Genomic DNA, 6,444 nt, shown 5'->3' on the forward strand with positions numbered 1-6,444 from the left:
AAACGCACCATTTTTTACACATAAATTTTTAAGGACATTTTGAAAGTATGTGTGACTTTTTAAAGGTGAAGTTGCATATGTGTATACGTTAGTTGAAGAAAAATTCATATGACCTTAATTTATTTTTAAATACTATGATTGATAAATTCAAATTACTTTTTAGATTATGATCCCTTTGGACATAAACAACAAAGATTTTTAAAAATTATGATTTTGTATCCTTTTAAGATTTATGACCCTATATAATATGAACTTCCCAAAAATAAATAACAATGTGTGAACTATTATAATTTATACATTTAAGTTAAATAATCTATCAAATTTGAATTCCATACGAATGCAATATTAACATCTTCAAAAGTAATAATCAAAACCAACATTAAATATACCTACAAAACCATTTAAGTATCAACTATTCTCCATATATAAACCTAAGTATGTAAGACAAATCTTTTCACTATCACCATATTGATTTATACAACAATAGCAATGTTTGTGGACAATTAAATAACTCCACCATCTAAGTATTCTTCAAAGAGTAATGTAGTATGGCTAACACAAGTATGTCCAACTATTAACACACAAATTAAAGCATAAACTGCACTCATTACTTTTGGATACAAAACATGTCCTTTACCACTAATGGGAAATGTAACTATTTCTCAATATTAAAACTACACACCACCTTATCTCTTAAAATAAATAAATTAACACTCATTTATTAATTCAATTTTAGGAAAAAAAATAAAACTAATGGGAAATGTAACTATTTCTCAATATTAAAACTACACACCACCTTATCTCTTAAAATAAATAAATTAACACTCATTTATTAATTCAATTTTATGAAAAAATAAATAAATAAAGTGTGCCATATGTGGAGAAGGGATTGGAAAGAAAAGTGGTTTTGGTGACTGACGCTGACCATTGAATTTGTTTTAAGTGGGTTTTGACTTAAAAAGACAAAACTTATGCATTGATTCTATCTGCAAAGGAAGCATAGATCGGGGTACAAGGAGTTTGCACCACTCGCCATGATTATTCCCATAAGAACGACATTCTTTCAACTTTCTTCTACCACCTTTATTTGAAAGACCTAACTATATATTGAGAACCTTATAAAAAAACCTTTTGTATCTGTGTTTAAAAACGCACTTTTCTTTGGTATTGTTTAAGTTGAATAACTTTGTAGCAATATATTCATCATATTAACAAGGCAAAATATGTTAAAAAACCCCACCCTCAACTTTGTAACAATATGTTCATCATGTTATCCATGCAAAATACGTTAACTAACCCCACTCTTCCCTTATAAAAGGGGAAGTACCAGCAACACTGATTGTGGCTTGCGAACAAGTGATTTTATTTTTATTTTTTAAGCTAGGTACCTTTATATGAATCCGCTAATATGGGAGAAAAACAATACATGCTGCACAGTGCCCTACCAGGTACGAAATTAGGCTTTCCTTAAGTTCATATGTGATAATAATTGTAAGTGTTGTATATCTAAATACTTAAACTGATATGGGAAACTAAACAATCTAATGACAAAAAAAGAAAAGACTGATATGTGAATCCAAACATTCGCATGATGACCAAAAAGGAAAGGGCATCCCATTGAAGATGGAGGAACCTTGGACAACGCTCCTGCTACTAGAACAAAATACACAGGAAACATTAGCCATGAGTACTCATTAATTGTACTCATGAGTCCACTGGATTATTTAACATAATATTTATGTGGAAGATTTCATTGAAAATATTGTCTAGATTCTCGTCCATGATAGTTTGTTTGTGCAAAATATGTGTCTGTGGTGTATTCTTCCCCATAACAACCCATGCAATAAAGGTTTTGTTTATCCAATATAACTCCATCAGTTTTTGTTATGCATTTCTCAAGGATGAGCTATTATGTTGCATAATAAAAATGATTTCTCAAATAGTTCTGAATTTAAATTTATACATACATTTTTTTATTCCACAATCCTCATAAACATGAAATGAATGAATGATTAATATTTTAACTAGACTAAAATAGTCTGTGAGAAATACATCCCACGTTTTCTCATCAAATTTGAAGAGTTCTTCTCATTAATTAAAAAGACATCCCACTATTAATTAAAATCACGGTTCTGAATCTAAATTCACCCATACATTTTTTTATTTCATAATTGTCACAAATATTAACACGAATTACCGAACGGATCCAACAAAATTATAAATTCACATAAACAATCCACCGTAAATAATCGTCTTAAATATAGAAATGGACGACGTTGTTCCACATTCAGGTTTCGGACCATCATCAATATTCACCCAGGTCAATGTTAACGTCTCTCTGAACCTAAACAAACTCACACTCAAATTCTTCAGAACAATCTTGATAGTGATCGTCATGAAACTCGATCGCATCGTCTTGAAACTCAACGGCATCTTCAAACTCAACGGTATCTTCAAACTCGTTCCCATCACCTATTTCTTGCTCAATGTCGTTACAGTCGCTGCATGGCTCTCCCCATGCTTTTGTTCCATTCAACTGACCTTGAATCTCGTCAAAAGGGTCTTCAAAATCACCATCCAAGTGTTGAAATTATAATTTCACCTGCCGCATAATTACTCCAGAAAACCATTTGTCTTTATCACACCGCTTTTCACGAGTTGGTGGTTTTTTCCACAAATGGTAGTGATAATGTACACCAGCTGACACGTGCACAGCAGTTTTGCAAAAATGGTTTTCCATCGGAGCATAAAGTTCGTGTGGATGGAGCGAGCGATAGCCATTCGATTGAAATCAAGGTTGTCCACCGTCGATTGAAACCAAAGCTGCGTTCAGGCTTGCAGCAAATGACATTGTGTGAAGTGAAAGTCTTTTGATTTTGACCGCCAGTAAAAGTAATTAATGAATTTTAATGTGATTCGTAAATGTAGGTAGAAGTTTCAATTTTAATGTTTTTTTATTATGCACAGAAGTATTGCAAAATTAAAAGAAACGTATGGTCATTATTTTTATTGTTAAAAAATACGCAATGTAATATGTAGAAGTGTAAAAGCTCGTGGGTTATTTTTTTCGTTAAGGAAATGTAAGTGGTTGTTCATTTCATATGAAATAAAACGTGAAACTCACAGCAGCGAAGGTAAAAGGAGAACTTTTCCAGCAGGTTGGATGTAATGCACACAGTAGTGTGAAGGTAAGGGAAATGTTTTGTTGAGAGAACATATATGCAATGTAATGAAAAATAGACACACCAGCGTAAATGGGATTTTTGTGTTGTTCGTTGAAACAAAAGAGAATGTGCAGTAGCGCAATTGTAAGGTAATTATTTTTTTGTAGTTTCATACGAAATGCAATAGAATCAGCAAGCGAATGTAAGAGATTTTTACAACAGTAAATGTAAGTTTTATTTTTACACACAGTAGTGTATAAATTTGCAGCTGAAACAGAGTAATTTTTTTTAGAGACAGTGAAGGTTTTTTTTTGGAACTGAAGTGTTCCTGGTTTAATCCCTCTGTTAAGAGGAAGATCCTTTTGTATCAGCATTCTGGTTAATGAATACAAAGTTTTTATGTGTGTGGAAAACTCTGTTCTTCTTCAGCAAACAAATTTTTGATCCTGTGGTTAAAACAAATCATTGTTCTCTGTTCCTTCTTGTTTTGGAATTAAACAGAAAATTCCCAACAGTGGTATCAGAGCTTGTCCAGGCTCTTTGAAGGTGTCAAAGAAGATGAAGGAAGGTTTTCTTGCTGTAGCAGCTTCTCCAGCAGAGTGAAGACCCAGTCAAGGTATTTCTCAAGCTTTTTTGTTGAAGACAGTCAGTGATTTTTAAACACACAGTCAAGTATTTTGAAGAGTGCAAGAATGGCTGAAGCCAGCACTAGCATGGGTATGTTTAATACTCAGCTCCCACAGTTTAATGGGAAAAACTATGACTATTTTGCAATAACTATGAAAGCTTTGCTTGCCTCACAAGAGTTATGGGAATTTGTTGAAGATGGTTTTGAAGAACCAACAGATGAAGATGAGTTTAATAACTTGACTCAGGCAGAGAAAGATCTGTTGAAGAGCTATAAGAAGAAGGATTCTAAATCACTCTTATTTTTATATCAAGCAGTGCATGAGAGTGTGTTTCAAAGGATAGCAGTAGCAAATACATCCAAAGAAGCATGGCAAACTCTCAAGATAGCCTATCAAGGCATGGAGAAAGTGAAGACAACAAAACTATAGTTGTTGAGGAGAGATTTTGAGAATCTATGCATGAAGGAGTTAGATAGTATTAACTCATTCTTCACACATGTGATTGGTCTGATCACACAGATAAGGTCTCATGGGGAGATTCTTGAAGAAAGGAGGATTTTGGAGAAACTGTTGAGGGTCCTACCCTCAAAGTTCGATGTGATTGTCACCACCATAGAAGAGACAAAGGATCTCACAAACTTCACAGTTGATGAACTACATGCATCACTAATAACACATGAGCAGAGATTGAGTAGAAATGAAAACTCATCTCTAGAGCATGCCTTCAAGACCCAGATGTCCTTTGGAAGAGGAAAAGGTCAAGGCAGAGGAAACAAGAGAGGAAGAGGCAGAAGCCAAAACAGAGGTGGAAGAATCAGTCCAAAAAATGCTCAAGGAAGAGGCAGCAATCTAAAGTAGAACCAAGGCCAAGGCAGCAACCAACAAAGTGGACAACATCATGCCCAAGGACAAAGGTATGATAAATCCAATGTCCAATGTCCATATTTGTAAAAAATATGGGCATTATGCAAATGAATGTAGGAAGAAGCAGCATGATATGAGTAATAGAACTAGTGCAAATTTAAATAGAGAAAATATCAACCAAAATAATTTGTTTTTAGCTTGTAATATGGTTTAAGAAAAGAGTGAAGATGTATGGTTTCCAGACTCCGGTTGCAGTAACCATATGACAAGAAACATAGCCATGTTTTCTATGCTAGATCAGAATGTGAAATCACAAGTCACACTAGGGACTGATAATAAAGTTTCTGTTATGGGAAAAGGAGAAGTAAAAGTTTTAACAAAGAAAGGAGAAAAGAAAACCATAGCAGATGTTTATTATGTTCCTAGAATGAAATGTAACCTCTTAAGTATTGGACAACTTGTTCAAAAGGGTTACAATGTTTTCTTTGTGGATGATGTATGCACCATCATGGATAGAGCACCCAGCAAGAAATGTATTGCTGAAGTGAAGATGACAAGGAATAGGATGTTCCCTCTTAGAATGAAAGGAGATTTGAAAAATAAAGAAGTAATAGCAGCAGTGACTCAAGAGGCTTTCCAAAGCGAATCAAAGGATGAAAATTGGTTGTGGCACTTGAGATTTGGACATCTCAACTTTGGAGGTCTTAATTTGTTGAGTAGAAAAGGAATGGTAAGAGGATTATCATTGATAAAGAAACCAGATAGCCTTTGTGAAGGTTGTATCTGGGGAAACAACACAGAGAAAGTTTTCCATCCAGGAAAAGCATAAGGGCAAAAGCACCCTTAGAGATTTATGTGGACTGATGCAAACTCCATCACTTGCAGGAAGCCACTACATATTAACATTCATTGATGATTTTACTAGAAAAACATGGGTTTATTTCTTGAAGAACAAAGTGAAATGTTTGAGAGATTTTGCAATTTCAAGGCACTTGTTGAGAACCAAAGCAGACTGCATATCAAAGTTCTAAGAACTGATAGAGGAGGTGAGTATATCTCCAAGGAATTTCTACGTTTTTGTAGAGAAAATGGAATTCACAAACAGTTTACCACTACGTACACTCCGCAGCAAAATGGAGTTGTCGAAAGGAAGAATAGGACAATCATGGATATGGTGAGGAGTATGTTAAAGGCAAAGCATTTGCCAAATGATTATTGGGCTGAAGCTGTACACTGTGCAGTGTACATTTTGAAGAGATGCCCTACAAAAGTAGTCATGAATAGAGTGCCAAAAGAAGCATGGAGTGGGAGAAATCAAGGAGTCACCCACATAAAAGTTTTTAGATGTGTGGCTTATGCACACGATCCAGATCAGCTAAGGAAGAAGTTGGAAAACAAAGGGGAGAAATGTATTTTCATTGGATACAGTGAGGAATCCAAAGCTTACAGGTTGTATAACCCATCCACCAAGAAGCTTATTGTGAGTAGAGATGTTCATTTCATTGAGGAGGAAGCTTGGGATGGAAGCATAAAGAAAACAGTGAATGTTAAAACCTCTTTGTCACATGATGAAAATGATGAGGAGATGGCTGAAATACATCCCCAAATAGCAGCACCAACATAAGGACAGCAAGGGACACCCTTGAGGAGAAATGAAAGTGCTTCTACAAGCACACCACAAGGAGGAAATTCAAGTGCTTCTTCAAGCACTTGCACACCAAATGAAAGAGGTAAGAAATTCAGAAATTTAAGCGACATTTATGAACAAGAGGTAGCAAATGAAGGTA

The sequence above is a fragment of the Pinus tabuliformis genome, chromosome 6 (genome assembly GCF_031772625.1).
Source record: "Pinus tabuliformis cultivar Carrire ecotype Pingquan chromosome 6, CPIR1, whole genome shotgun sequence".
NCBI lineage: Eukaryota > Viridiplantae > Streptophyta > Pinopsida > Pinales > Pinaceae > Pinus > Pinus tabuliformis.